General features: G+C 38.1%; 1 protein-coding gene across 2 annotated transcripts in view; it reads left to right on the forward strand.

Annotated features, from left to right (window-relative positions):
- PLCB4 (phospholipase C beta 4) overlaps positions 1–16,394 on the forward strand; it is a 188,117-nt gene that overhangs the window by 66,977 nt on the left and 104,746 nt on the right. For both annotated transcript variants that reach the window (XM_063316134.1, XM_063316143.1), the window contains exons 3-4: positions 385–593; positions 5,832–5,893. The gene's annotated coding sequence lies outside the window, so the exon portion shown is untranslated. The remainder of the gene's footprint in view (positions 1–384; positions 594–5,831; positions 5,894–16,394) is intronic.

Below are 16,394 nucleotides of genomic sequence, written 5' to 3' on the forward strand. Positions count from 1 at the left end.
GACATATTAATATTTCCAAGTTGTATAAATGTGTGATAATCCAAATATTATGTTAAAATATTATTTAGTACAGTGGTGTCTATGTGTACGTTCATTGCTTCTCAATTTGCAGTCTACTGCTGTATAACTAGCTATAATTTTTGTCATGAATATGAAAATTCCCCAATATTAGTGATTTTGTTATTCCATCTACCATCCTTCATCATCTTGCTGATGTGTGTCAGATTAACTCCTAGAATTCCCAGCCCTAATGACCATTGATGGGAAGTTGCCATTGAATGCACCTAGAAGTATTAGATTTTGGAAGGCCGAGGACTTCTTAACTCTCAATTCTGACCATCTTTCAGGATTACTGTGTGACAGTATCCCTTTTGTGTTTTTTAGGAGTGGAAGAAGGGTCTCAGATCCAAAGATATTGGAAACTTACCATTCTAAGCAGCTGTCATTAAAAAAATACTGAGGCCAAAGATACAGATGCACAGACAGAATCTGCAAATCAGCATAAGGGAACAGGAAGAACATGATGTATGAAGCCTCCTATGTCTGCACCTTAGTTGTGGAATAATCAGCAGCCATAGATACCAGATTGATGTGTAAGTACTTAAGTTGTTATTACAGTGCATTGCAAATGGCAGTGGGTCTGGAATAAAACACGATTATTGAATATATCATATGAAGATTGATTTACTGGTGGGGAACTTTGCAACTCAATCTGTTCTTGAATTTGGAAATTGATTTTAGCACCCTTTAGTAGACTTGTATGATAAACTTAAGGGTTTTTATGCAGAGAGCAGTAAAATAAATCCTATTTAATTTTTATGTTTGATGGTACTAGAAATCTCTTGCACTGGCTAATAAAGTTCAAGCTTCTAAAGTAGTACAATGACTATAGTGAATAATTGGGGAAAGGGAAAGAAGGAGAAATTGTTCAAATATTATGATCACAGTGCAAATTACATTACATTGTTTTAATCATGGTTTTTCTGGTTTTTCATATAATTTCTTTATAGTTTTGTTTATTTAAGATAGCAAGATTTTCTAATACTTTACAGAGGGCCAGGACTAATTTTGTGTATAATGTCTTTTCTGTTTCATAGAAAGCAGAATAATCTATGAAAGAGGGAGTTACTAATGTTGCCATTAAGCATTATTCCACAGAATAGCAAAGGATTAGTCTGTGAGACCACATGCAGGATGATGATGATGCAACTCCATCTTCCCCTGCAGGTGTCCCACAGTCTTTCCTGGTGTATGACCTTAGTCGAGAAAATAAAACTACCATGGAAACAAAAGGGAAATACTGTATATGTCTTAAAAATTTTTTTAAAGGAATTTGATCTCACTTTTGTATTTGAGTGTGTCAAGCAGCTATTACTGATCATTAGTGGCTCAAAGGAAAGTGAATTCTCTATTCAGTAAGACTTGCCCTTTACAGAAATAATCTGGGGGAAGGGAGGTTAGCTCGTGTATGTTCTACTAGTACTGTAGTAATTATTAGAATCTCATGCCTGGAAGATGTGCGCAGACAAATTAATTTTTTTTAGAGCAAGCTTATTCTGCTTCATTAATAAGGTATATAAACTAACATTTTCTTACATCTGTAACAAAAACATATTTCGTAAGAACTTTCTTATTACCCTTTAACTCTCTAAAATGTTTATTCTAAAATTGGAGCTGATTGCTATTTATATCAGTCTTGTAGGATGTCTACTGATCCTATATTTATATCCTATATTCATATTTATATTTATATCCTATATTCATATATTTATGGGAATGGCTTTTAAAATGCTGCTTCAAATATTTGGGACTTCCTGTTGGGTGGTTCCTAACTCTATCTATCTATTGCTTTTTTGCTGAAAGTAACATATGGAATAGTGGTGAATTTTTCCACAGTATTTGAGTAACTGTGTGTTGGTTTGTGGTTAAACATTGGCTATGTTCCAATTTCATGAGTAGGAAGGGGGAGTCAGTTTTCTTCTTTTTCCACTGTCTCCAGAATCTAGATGTTATTGTACCATCCCCATCATTAACACTAATAACATTAACTCAGTCTGGCCAACCTACTGACAAAATCCCCAGTGGATCATGGTTTGCTGCACCTGCCGTTGCTGTTGCAACAACCCCCCCCCCCATCTCAGAGATGCAAATACCTATCCTTATCTACATTTTGCAAAGGATTTTTTCCCCCTACAGGAGGGAATAGACAGTGTTAAAAAAAAAGCTGGTGGAGGAAGCACACAGGAAATAGAACCCATAGCTGCTCCCCATCCTCCCAATACAAAACTAAACTTTGATCCTTTGCAAGGAGAGATCATTAGTAGGCCATAAAGTAAGCATGGCAGAACTTTTTTCTTTCTGTAGGTGCCTTTCCAAACTGTTTGCAATTAGATATACTGTAGTATATGTTTTTCTTTAAAAATGTGTCTCAATAAGGAACATTTAAAAATAAAATCAAATACTTCTAGGAAGACCATGTTACCCTGACTGATTTCTAGATGCTGAGTCTCCACAATCTTGCCTTCTTCAGGCAGAATCGCCCCAGATTTTTCAGTCATTACTGAAAATGCCTGGATCTTTTGTCACCTAGTTGCCAGTGTCCAGAAATGCTTTAGATTAAAAGTGTTCTCCTTGAGTGAACATCAGGCTGGACAGGATTTCTGGGCACTAGAACAAAGAATATGGAAACAGATGGGCAAATTGGTGATATATCAGTGTGGATGTCCAGATATGTCATTGCTTCTGTGAAGTCCACACTTCTTTAAAGAAGGGAAGTTCTAAGGTTTTCTACATCTGTGAGGTTGCAGTTCTTCTGTGCCTTTTTTTTATGTCTTGAGTTTCTTGGGGTATTAAAAGGTGCAGAAACAACATAAAAGGAACATGTCAAGTCAATGATAAAGACATAAAAGAACAAAGAGTGATGAATCTAGAGGAAAAGTCTTACTGGCAGGCTGTTGCATAACATTCTTTGCAATTTGAATGTCTCAGTGGTTTTCTCAGTAACTGTACATTATGCCATTCAGTATAATTGTAGTGTTTAAGGTTTATGAAATGAGGAATTGGATAGATTGTGATGTTGATCTTGGCAGTGAGAAAGCCTAAATGTCTTTCCAGTCATTTTTTGGTTTGTTTTGTTTTCTCTTACAATAATTTAATAAGCAGTCCTTCAGAGCTGTGTCACAAATACAGATAATGCTTTGTTTTTGCCTTTTTTGGTTATTATTCTTAGTCATTTAATATTTCTGTTCAGGTAATAAACCCATAAGTGAAACTACAGCTGCAGTATAGCAATTAGAGGGGGGTAAAACTTTCTGTTCATAGGATCTTCCTGAGACCAAGCATACTTTGAGGTTCACACTTGCTCAGAAAACAATTCAGATTAACTTCTTCCATAAAAACTTGGAACATAGCTGGGAGAACTGGCAGGGAAAATGAGAGCTGAGAATGTGTAAGGAAAGCCATAAAGAGTCTTCTCTAGCCAATGTGCATCAATTCTGAGAATACTGAGGGTTGTAGTCCCAGCCTACCTAGGGGAGGAAAGATGACCAAGCAAATATATAATGCAGTTTTGTAAATTATGCAAAGAAAATAGCTAGATTTTCTCCCTTCTCTCAAAAACCATGTCTCTTGATTCTTCTTATTCTTTCCTTAAGTTTGTATTTAAGACTTCCAGATCTGGTCTGAAAGAAAAAGTTCAATCCTGAAGGACAGCAAAAAAGAATTCCTGCTCTCCTAGCGGTTGTTGGGATTTTTCCAGTCCAGACCTGGCAGTTCTGATATGTTCCATAAAATAGGAGAAGATCTAATTCAAGTTCTCTTATCCTTCTCCCTGGAGATAGTGGCCAGTAGCCAAAGCGTTGCTTTAGGGCTTAATTTAGCCTACCTTTATGCCACATCACAGATTATTTTTCAAACTCTTTTTAAAGTTTGGAATTGGTTTCTATGGTTCTTTGGATAAGGTTTTCATCATAGAATCCTGGATTGTCAGTGAAGACTTGGGCATCTGATAGGCTCTGTACCCATCTGAGTTTTTATTTTTATAAAGTAAAACATTTTTAAAAAACAATAAATCAGAAGTTGGCATATTGCAAAGGTAAACCACCAACTTCATTTTCATTTCCAAGAACATTTCTGGTTCATATGATGTGAAAATTCTTCTAAAAAATCAAAGTGGTGGGCAGTTGCAGCCCAGGGTTTTGTTTGGAATTGTGCCCACTCCTCTGGAAAGAAGATAAGGCAAGCAGAGGTAGTATGGAGTATCCTGTGGGGGGGCGGTATGTTAAAGGGGGCCTCAGGCAACATTTTGGTAAATCAATGGTTTATAGCTATGAAATTGCTACAGCAGCTTTTTTGCTGCCCAGCAGCCATCTCACAATATGTCTGTACATTCCAATTGTGTCCACCAGTCCAAAACGTTGGAGGACTAGTGTTTTCTGTACTTCCCTTCTTGGACAAGATGTATACAACCTTTGTGTGTGTGTGTGTGTGTGTGTCTCTGTGTGTACACAGTATATATATGGTTTTAAAAACAAAGATAAAAACTAATGCAAACTAATATAGAGTAAGGAAGAAAAAAAAGAAAGCAATCAAAGGGAGAGCTAAAAGTGCAAGAAAGAAAGGAAAAGGAAAATAGAAAAGAAAAATGATAAAAAGAAACGGCTTCCAATCTTCTTTACAGCAATTAGAAGTACAATTATAAATTTACCTCTTTCTCTAAAGTTACATTATGACTCTCTTCTTTCTATAATCTATCCTATCTAATCATCAAAACCATAAATCATAAGTTCATTTTGCTTTAATAACCTTTTCTCTAATTTCTTCACCAGAATCCTCTGGGATTGCTCTAAATCTCAAACAAAATTCATTCTCTCTTAATTCCAGTATGGCCAATTAACTAGCTCTCTGTCCAACTCTCTGTCCATAACTTCTGTCTTACTCTCAAGATTTCCACTTTCAGCCTGCCACTCAAAATCTCTCTTTAGCTGAAAATTGATTACATCCAAAATTGGTTAAGAAAATGAGGCTTTTGTGAACCTTGTGTCCATATAGGCTGCATTAAGGCTCTGAGCCTGATTGAAATACCTCAGCTCCCAGCTGCTCAACTCACAAGGAGCTCTTCTAGTTCTGGAGCCGGAGCCGTTCTAGCTCTAGCTCCAGAACTAGAACAGCGCCGGCACTAGAACTAGAACAGCTCCAGGGCTAGAGCTAGAATGGCTCTGGCCCCACAACTAGAACGGCTCCAGAACTAGAACTAGAACAGCTCCAGCTCTAGAACTAGAACAGCTCCAGCTCCGAATCTAGAGCTAGAACAGCTCTGGCTCCAGCTCAGCTCTGGCTCCAGAACTAGAACTAGAAAATGGTGTACCAGTAGTCTTCATAGTGAAGTGGTCGCTAAGTGAAACACAATTGTGTTTATGATCTTACTTCAGCTTTCCTTTGCTTTACAGACCTGTGAAGGTTGCAAATGTGAGGATTATTTGTAAACTTACTTTTTCACCACCATCGTAACTTTGAACAGTTGCTAAATGAGGACTACCTGCACAAGTATATTAGATTTTCCCTGTTCCCTAGGGGAGAAAGAAATATCTAATTAACCCTTGACTGAGTTAGAATTGTGTCACATTTCATTTAATTTAAATGTTTGCCTTGCATCTTCTCACTAGCGATTTAAGGAAATACTTAAGTGAAAAAACAACAAAGAAATTGTCAACAAACAAAAATGTTATTGCATAAGCTTTTGTTAATTGCATGGTAGCCTGCATACATGGATTTATAAAGATACCTAGGATCTATGAAGTTTGTGTAAATGACACTGCAATAATTTTTTACAGAAAGAAGCTTCCCAGTTCACCAGAAGAGAACTCATTTTATCTATCCAGATAATTGCTATTTGGTAAGTTTCCTGTTTTCTGCAACTGCACAAACCTGCCACCACATACTATCTGTAAGTACTTCATTTGTTTTGGGGGTGGGGTTTAGAATTGCAAACATTATAAAAGTTCTTTGATTGCATTGGTGCTGCAAACTATTGATAGTATAGTGAAGTAAAGGTTGATGCTGTAATTGCTGTCCTACCTCCTGAGTTGAATTGGGGAAAGGATAGTTTCCTCTTTCATCAAAGTTTATTTATTATTTTTATAAATAACTCAAGGCTGTGAACATACCTAATACTCCTTCCTCCTCCTATTTTCCCCACAACCACAACCCTGTGAGGTGAGTTGGGCTGAGAGGGAAGGACTGGCCCAAAATTACCCAGCCGGCTTTCATGCCTAAGGTGGGACTAGAACTCACCACCTAGCCCAGCACCTTAACCACTAGACCAAATTGAGGCAGGGTAAATAGTGTCCTCTGAAGGGCAAACAGAATATTAAAGTGATATCTAGGGCCAGTCCAAGAAGAGGAGGCTTTAAAAGATCATAAAGTCTTAATCAGGTCCCAAGGGGAATACAGCCTAGTTCCAGTCATATTAAGTGTTAGAAATTGAATAAGGGACTCATAATAAGATTTTTAAACATTTTGACTGGATTGCTTTTAAGGTAGAGTACTGAACTTTACTCTTTCTTGTCCCAGAGGGTAGGACCAGAACCAATGGGGTAAAACTACAAGGAAGCAGGTTCAAGCTAGACATCAGGAGGAATTTCCTGACCGTAAGGGCTGTCAGCTAGATGAGCAGGCTAGGTCATGATATAGTGAGTTCTCCTTCTCTGGAGGTCTTCTGCCAGAGACTGGATAATCATTGGAGATGGTCTAGCAGATCTTTCATTGACCAGTTGGAGTAAATGATCTTCACGATACTTTTTAGCTCTATGATTGTAATATACAATATACACATGGGATTGGGATGCAGCAGGAACAAAAAATGGGAAGAGAAAAGAAGAAAAATAATCTTCAGCTAATATATATTCACAAACCAAATTGTATAATGAAATGAGACTGGATTCTTTGAAAGCGGAAGTTAATGATTATCCCTGGTTGGCCCAATGGTTCTGATATTAGGTAAAGGTAAAGGTTTCCCTTGACATTAAGTCCAGTCGTGTCCGACTCTAGGGGGCGGTGCTCATCTCCTTTTCAAAGCCGAAGAGCCGGCGTTTGTCCGTAGACACTTCCTTGGTCATGTGGCCAGCATGACTACACGGAACGCCGTTACCTGCCCGCTGAAGCGGTACCTATTAATCTACTCACATTGGCATGTTTTTGAACTGCTTGGTTGGCAGGAGCTAGGACTAGCAACGGGAGCTCACCCCGTCATGCGGATTCGAACCGCCAACCTTCCGATCGGCAAGCTCAGCAGCTCAGCGGTTTAACCTGCAGCGCCACTGCATCCCTGGATATTATCTGATATTAAGAGGCATAATAATTATTTCCACAGCTGAATCTGTTGCTAATGTAAAAAACACAAGGCTTGCTGAAGTTAAAAAAAAATCAGGAAAAAGTAGCAGAATGACCAGGAGATAAAACAGTAATGAGGAAACTTGGTTTTGGATAATAGCTCCCCTTCCTCTGGAAACCCACATATGTGGAAAAGGAAATGCAGCTCTATTTAATTTGCCAATTCATTGATTCTGAGAACAATGCTTCATTATTTGATATCAAGATAATCTTGTTAAGAAAGGGAAGTTTCCCATTTATCTCCAGAAAAGCCTTCATATTATTGTCTATTTGCCTGTTAACTAGACCAAGAGAAGTGTGGCCTCACATAAGTGCTGTTTTTTTAAACCAATAGCTGAGCTCAGTGATCCCCATCTTTCTTAAAGGTGAAGCCAGCATGCTGCAAAGCCAAGCACCGACCTCCAATATCATCTTTATTTATAATAATATCTCTGGCTCCCGTGCAAAGGCTTTCTTGCAAAATAAATGAGGGGGAAGCTGCAATTAAGAGCTTTTTTGGAACTATGTCTAGTTGCTAAGAAAACAGCTAAAATTAGGTTGAGTTGGTAAACAGCATTCTGGGAGCCTAGAAATAATGGTGAGGAACATCTTCACCCATTTGCCTTTTGCTAAATGGGTGTTTGAGATCAGCCAACATGTCAGCTATTTTGTGCAAATGCCCATAACATGTTCTCAAAAATCCAAATGTGTCTGCTGTCCAGAAAGATTTAGGTGTGGTCTATTTTTTGGATGGGTTTGCACCTCAAGCTAAGTAAAAAAAAACAACTTCAGATTATGCAACCCAAGTAAAACTCTGAATTAAATTTAATCTGATCCTTTTGTTCTCTTTTATACTTTTTCCAACTACAGTATCGTTTTGGGATTGCCATGATTACAGCAATACAGTATACTGAATATGATTATATGACAGATATATGTAGAGGCATCACAGATGCTTTTATCTTTTATCCCTTTCCTGTTGACCTATAATGTGGATGTCACCTTTTACTTTTTGCTTGAAACTCATTTTATTGCCTGATATGTCTGTGGTCAACTACTCCATTGTTGATATTAATACATATGTGTAAATTCAGTCCTTCTGATTTCAGTGCATTTCATCTAACAAGGAAAGAATCAGATGACCATCATCATTACCCTTACAGTAGACAGTTTTCTCTTCCCAGTTCATTTAGGAGCAGTGTCATGCATCTTGCTTCAGAAACCTGCATCTTTTTCAGATCTTCGTTGACTCAGTTTCTTCCTGCCTATAAGGAAGCATGAGGCAACCATACAGTTACCAAGAAAAATCAGACCTAGAATTGTCAGCTGCTATTAGATAATAATTAGCATTAACTATAGTTTAAGATTCAAATGTCATGATGAATCATCTAAGAAGCCCACTGTGGCTTATTCACTTAAGTTTAAAACATGGTTTGCTATCATTAATAAATGCTGCCATATCTGAATTCCTAAACCCTATGCTTAAGGGTTGACTACAAAAGAGATGTAAGACCATGGTATCCTTGTTCAAAAAATATATGATTTCAGGACATAGATGAGTGCTTAGGTATTATGAACTTTAAAACCATTATCGAACTTTTTAACTGTTTGATCCAAGTAGAAATGGATATTCTTGTATTTACATGATAACAGTGAGGCTTCAATTCTGTTCATGTTTGTCTTGGAGGAAGGCACCCAAAACTCACTGGCATTTACATGTACTATATAAAATTGCATAAAAAATGTAAGATGCCATTTCAGGGGAAATCTTTTACTCTGTAGTGTTTTGAGAGCTTTATTGTGGTGATTGGCCATACTTGTATGGAAATGGCACCTTTACAGATCTGACAGACAGACAGCTTTACGTACTGAAACAGTATGAATGCTGCATCTGGCTGCACTCCGCTTTTGGATGGGTACTTTCTGAGAGCAAAGATTGGTGAACTTTTTATCTGTTTTTCCCAGCTGACCTTTATGTAATCTGATAATACCACAGACAATGATAGTAATCCCATACCTAACAAGATCTTACATTGCTCCCCATTTCTGTGGCACTAACATAATCAATCAATCAATTTTATTTACCACCAAAAGGCCCAAAAGCACTAACATATCAGTATAAAAAGTGCTTTGATTTTGAGTCCACAATAATTCAAATGTCTCTCTGTGACTTAATTTGGAAACTTTCAGTTAGACTTTAGTATTAGAGAGGAACACTACTGTATTATAATTATATTGATAACTATATTGTTATCATACCTTTCATGTTTTGTTTTTGTTTTTTGTTTTGCTTCTGTTGGCAGCTTTAGGTTACAAGATACCCTATATTTTCCAGTGTTGTTCTCAAAAATGTTATTGACTGACATATTTATTTCAGAGCTGAAGGTCCTGTTTTTTTATTATCACATCAACTGTGTTGGAGAACTGAGCTGATTTATTTCTTGCTCAACTATGGTGTCATTAAAATTGGGATAACTATAGGCTTGTTGTTGCTTTTGAGGCACTGTCACTTTCTTTTCCAGTGGGAGAGGAAATTCATCTGTCTCCTCCCAGCACCTGTTCTGGTTCTGTAAGGGAAATGATAGGTTGATGATTCTGCAGCTCCCGGTCAATACAGGCAAAAGGAAGAAGGTTGGAATAGAGTAGCTAGATGAGGTTTTAGGAGTGGGCAGAGGATTTTTTTTTTTTTTTTAGTTTCAGATCAAGTGATCATTGGATGTCATTTGGAAAACCTCTGATGGAAACCAATGATGCATTCATCTTAGAAACAACTATTTTCTAACTAATTGCTTGAAGATATGTTACATCTCTTTTTAAGTCTGCAAGGGAGAATGGATGAGAAGTACAGGAGTGGAAGAGGCCATTTAAGCCATCACATCCAAACCCCTTCTTAATGCAGGAGTCTTAATTAAAACCTCTCCTTGGCCTGAAGCCATCCAGAGAAAGGGGAACCTAACATTTCTCTGAGTAATTGGTTCCACTGTTGAGATGATATAATTAGGAACCTTTTTCTAATATTCAGTTGTAATCTGTCTTCCTGTAATTTGAAGTCATTATTTCATGTCTTGCATTCTGAAACAAGATGTCTTGCTTTTCTGTGTGACATCCTCACAGGTATGTGAAGAGTGCTCCCTCATTCTTCTCAAGGCTAAATATTATCATTTCTTACATTTCTCTTTATAGAACTTAGCATCTTTTCCTCTGATCATCCTCACTGCACTTCTTTGATCTTGTTCCACTTTCTCTGAACCTTTCTTAAACTGTGGTACTCAGAACTAGATACAGTACGGAAATAAGTCGGACAAGCGTACGATCTTACTTCATGTGTCACTGTGGCAAATGGTACAAACTGCATATAGATGTCTTACTTACTAACACTGGATACATAACTGAGGAATTTAGGGGAAGCAAAAAATGTTTTATATAATTAAACACTTTAGAGCTGTGATTGAGAGCAGTGTGATCCATGATTCAAAATAGAAAAAAATTGTTTCATGTCTGAAGACAGTTATATGGAGCAGGGTGGAAAAAGGTAAAGGGATAGCTAATGAACATGGTTTTGTCTAAACTAAGGTAGTTGTGTTCAGATTCTCAGCTAACATGACTATTGCCTTCATCATGAGAAATATCAGTGGCAAATCTGTACCGCTTTTTCTGAGAGCCGTGCTGATGGGATTTGAATAAGGACTATGTTCCTAGTTACGGTGTTGTGCTCTCCCATTCTCCCCCCCACCCCATCCCATTCTTGGTCAGGTATTACAAATGTATTACAATATCCATTAAACTGGCCCCATAACTAACTTTGTGTTGATTGCCATCCTGTTGCTACACCTAGGCATTATTCAGGGGTTATGAAATTTTGGTATTTGTTTGCCACACCTGTGCTTTGATAATGGAATAGTCAGTATATAGTATGATGTTTGAGTAACACTGAAGGATCTTGGCTCAGTGAATGGGACATATGCTACATTGGGCACTTAAATCTTGCAGTATAATAATTGTTGATCATTCTTCCTATGAACAGAAAGACAGATTTTCCTGCCTGCAACAGGAAACTGCTATTAGTATATGTAGCACTATGGTTGCTTTATTTATGGTTGCTGGAGTGGGTGGCTATAATAAATTTAATGAGATAAATGAATAGATTTTTTAATTTTTTTTATTGCTATTAATTTTATTTATATAGTAAAGGTAAAGGTTTCCCTTGACATTAAGTCCAGTCATGTCTGACTCTAGGGGGCGGTGCTCATCTCCGTTTTAAAGCCGAAGAGCCGGCGTTTGTCCATAGACAGTTCCGTGGTCATGTGGCCGGCATGACTACACGGAACGCCATTACCTGCCCGCCAAAGCAGTACCTATTAATCTACTCACATTGGCATGTTTTCGAACTGCTAGGTTGGTAGGAGCTGGGACTGGCAACAGGAGCTCACCCCATCACGCTGATTCGGACCGCCGACCTTCTGATCGGCAAGCTCAGCAGCTCAGCGGTTTAACCTGCAGCGCCACCGCGTCCCTTTTATTTATTTTATTTATTTATATACCACCATCTTAAAAGAGCCTGAATAGGTAACCCAAAGGAATATAAGAACAGCATTCCAGTATAATAGTTAAACATCCAGTACCAAAATAGCATTAAAAAGCACTTATCAACCAACAACAGTAGCACAACAAGCACCAACTGAAGCAGCATTTTGGTCCTAAGGGATTCCATGATTGGAACACTTTTAGCTGCATGACCCTATTCTGAGTCAGCACGGTATGAGTTATTCCCCAGATAGGAGCTGCAGCAGGTCTTCTCCAGCACCATAGATTGATAGTAAGAGAGATGTTCTTCCTAATCCTTGGATTCTGTATCATTTACTCAGTAATATCAGCATCTTGATTTAAGCCCGGGAGTTGGCAGGCAGGCTAGGAGTTTCAGGATCAGTGCCTCTTGATTCCATCATGCTGCTGCACTTGATAATCCATCAGCTGCTGTTTCTGTGTTATCTTCAGACTACCTTACTTATGGTGCATTGCAGTCAACTGGTTGTGATGTGTGATGACTTAAGTTAATTTATCCCTGTTTAGGAAGGACAATAGCTAGCCAGGTAGCTGAAGCTGGACTTAGTCACTCCATACAACTCAAGTCTACTATATTTTTAGTGTAAACTAGTTTTAGTATATCAAGGGAGACTACCTAAACTAGCGGGTACAGCCTTATCCAGAACAAGTTATCTTCATGATTCATCAATTTGAATCTATTTTATGATTCAGATTATTGGCCCTCATCCAGTACATTTTTGTGATTGGCCCTCCAATCATAGAAATTACTTTTGAATTTTGAATTGCATCATATTTATCAATATTTATAAACAAAACATTCTCATATAAATGCATCGTAAAATGGAAAGGGAATTCAGCTGGCAGAAAGTAGCAGTAACTGTAATTTGGGTGATAGGATGCATGTTTTTAAGACTTGCTGTCTGCCAATAAATATTGTCTGCTGTGAAATTTTAAAACATTATTTGTCATTCTACTTCAGATTGATGCAATATATTTAGATAACCCTTGGGTAATTCTGTATTAAATAATCGTCTCCAAAAGTTGGCACTAATGGTGGCATAATTAGATTATTTTGGCTAAGTATAATGTTTATATTTTAAATGGGGAATATTTAAAAATAATAATATAGTAATTGTGATGTATTCAGTAAAAGATGATTAAATAACCTATGAATTAAAAGAATATGTAAACCCTGTCAGTTGTGTTTAGTAAACGTTTTTTTTTAAAAAAAACTGTTACCTGTAAAAGTTACTATGAAAATAGGTATTTAAAAACACAGAGAGCAGCAATAACTTCAGGATCAGTCCTACATCCCAGGATGAGACAAAGCTGTAGCTAGCTATTCCATCTAGTAGTATTTCAGTGTTTGCTTTGCTTTTTCACCATATTTTCAAATTTGCTTTTCCAACAGGTTACCAGGTTCAAAAACTGGAAGTACAGTATTAGTAATATCAGTGAAACTCCAAAATTATTCTCTTACTTAAATGCCTGAATTTAGATTGCATATCTTCACGTTGGGTTAACTGTTGCATCTTGTCAATAATATGCAACTGTAATAGCTAGAAGGAGTAAATAAAATATCAATCACTCTTCTGTCAGGAGGCTAAGTTGTTTTAGAAATGTTCAGTGCAATGCAGTATAATAATATCCAATATATAATATATAGCCAATATAAATACTAAAAAGCTCATTGGTTTCAGCAGTAACATTTAAATTCCTGGTAAGCTGGCTGGGGAATTCTGGTAGTTGAAGTCTGCACATCTTCAAGTTGCCAAGGTTGAGAAACACTGGCTTAATACATATATCCCAAGAAGATACTAGTGGGCCTCCCTTGAGAATGCATTCGTGAGAAGAGAAAAGCCTCCAAGGATGATCATAACAGTTATGCAAGTATAAATAAGGGGACACCATCATTCTGTGTTTTGAGTGGCTGTGCTTAAACGATAGCTTGAGTTGTCAATGGTCAGTAATTGATGAGTTGGTGAATTAAAGTCAGGAGGTGGAGTCTGAGAAACAGAAATCAACACTCCTCTGCTTGGTCAGAAAGAGTGGACAGAAAAGTGGCTGGATTCCTATTCCCTAGGGAAGTTTGTATGGGAGAAATCCTAGCAGACGAAGTTGAGAAGCCATAACTGTAAGGATAGAAATATGTTTAGAGCATGTAAATATCTTGAGAGGATCAGAAATTCAGTCCACAGTTCCTGATGGTAAAGGACAATCCACAGAGGCATCTGCAGCATATTCATCAACATTTTTTTATTTGCCGGTGCCCTCCAAGTTTGTGCCCCAAATGGTTCACACCATACTAAATAAATTATGAGCAATAAATAAACCACGTAAAAAACCAGAATAGGTAAATATACTGTATAATAAAAACTTCATCCATGAAGAATTGAACAACAACATCATGGACATAACCTACATCCTGGAACCAAACAGAAGAGAAAACAAACTCTCCATGAAAAAAAAATATCAAGGATTAGCAACCTGGTACCATTTAGGCCTTTTGGATTACAACCCTCAGTCTCCTATTATTGGCCATGCTGGGTGTGGCTGATTGGAATAGAAGTCCAAAGCATCTAGAGCTTGTGTAGCCTTGCCCTGCGTACAAAGCCTGGTTGATCTTTATTAAGCAGAGGCTGAAAAGGGGTTCTTCATAAGGTTAAATCTTTGTGGCAGTTTTCCAGTTCTCATCCAATCTTCTATTTTCAAGCCCTCCCCTGGTCTTTTACACAGGGGCCTAAAAATTGCCTGACCTCCTCATACTTTCACATAAACTCACAGTTGTGATAGCAGTCCACCTTTTTCCATACAGCATCCCTTCCATTTCTCTTATCAGAGCAGTAAGGTCTCTCAGGCTTTTGTTAAACTTTCCTCATGAAACACCATATTGGATCTGGAACAATAGTGGTGCTAATATAAGGCCAATAGTAGTGTTGCTATAACTACATAATCCTTCCAGTGGTGTTAGAAAGTTGTCCTTTTCTCTGTATCAAAGTTAGAGGTATGAGATAGTCCTCAAGGAGTCATCCAAAAAACTTAGATTTCCTTTCATGTAATGTGAGCTCATTGCTTTTCTGATCATTCATTTTGTACATTACAAGGATTATAACAATGTACAGGGTGAGGAATCATCACAGAATAGAACAGAACAGAACTTTATTATGGTCAGTGACCATTGCAACCACCACAAAATAAATGACAAAGGGCAAAGCCCTAAGATAAGAGTACTGCAAGCATGAGAATATTTATGATTTAGAAATCCAGGGTATGCAAGTCTCAAGCTTGCACATTCTTGTTTGGGGAAATTATTTACATTGCTTCTTGGAAAAAAATACTACTTTCCTTACTGGCAATATTTCTGGTAAACATTGTTCCCAGAACTCTCATAAAAGCAACTGTCTGACTGACAGAAAGCATGAATTTTTCTTTTGCTTTATTGATAATTCCTCTTCTCAAGTAGGGGATTTGGTGTTCAGGACTTGGATAAGTCTGGAGAAGCCAGACCCAATTAGCAAGAAATACAAACTCTCATTCAGATTTTTCCCAGGGACAATTTCTGCATGCCCATTTTCACTTGTCCAGCATCTGACAAATGTAATTGTTGGGGGAATGAGGACATATCCTCTAGTGTGGCCTTCATCTTGTATTCATTTGATGGTGAGGTCTGAAGGTACACTATAAGCAATATTTGGCTGAATTCATGTGCCTCATGCAATCACAAATTCTGATTGCATATGATTTGTAGGATGGTGAAATCACCAAACTGTTAGTCAATCATGGCTACTGCCTATTTTTACAACATCATTGGAGAGAAATGGCCTCCAGATCTCGGCCCTGCCTAGATGCTTCAGTCCAGTCCAGCCTTGCCTCCAGATCTCAGCCTTGCCTAGACGCTCCAGTCCAGTCCAGCCTTGCCTCCAGATCCGAGCCTTGCCTAGACGCTCCAGTCCAGCCTTGTCTCCAGATCTGAGCCTTGCCAAAACATTCCAGCCCAGTCCAGTCTAGTCTCCAGATCCAAGTCTTGCCTAGATGCTCTGGGCCAAGTCTAGTCTTGCCTCCAGAACCAAGCCTTGCCTAGACATTCCAGCTAAGTTCAGACTTGTCTCCAGAACCAAGCCTTGCCTACATACCTCAGCCCAGCCTTGTCTAGCCTCCATGTACCAGCTTGATCCAGCCTGTGTGCCAGGGTGCAAATTTGAGGGTCCAGCCTTTCCTTTGCCACACACTCCAGCTCCTTCCAGTCTTGCAGCTTCAGTCAGAGGATTGGCTGAGTTCTGCCTCGCTGTCTTGCCTTGATCTGACCCTGCAGTGTTGTCTGAGTGTCCCTTGCCACCTGGGTGGACTTGATTGATTTATACAGTCTAATCTATTGCAAGAACTTTTGCTATTGTAAATAGTTAATTCAGTAAAGAATTTTATTAGTAAATCTGCCTGGCCATCTCATAGTCTGAACAGGACAAAAGCAAAGTTCAACATAT

The sequence above is a fragment of the Candoia aspera genome, chromosome 1, assembly GCF_035149785.1.
Source record: "Candoia aspera isolate rCanAsp1 chromosome 1, rCanAsp1.hap2, whole genome shotgun sequence".
Classification (NCBI taxonomy): domain Eukaryota; kingdom Metazoa; phylum Chordata; class Lepidosauria; order Squamata; family Boidae; genus Candoia; species Candoia aspera.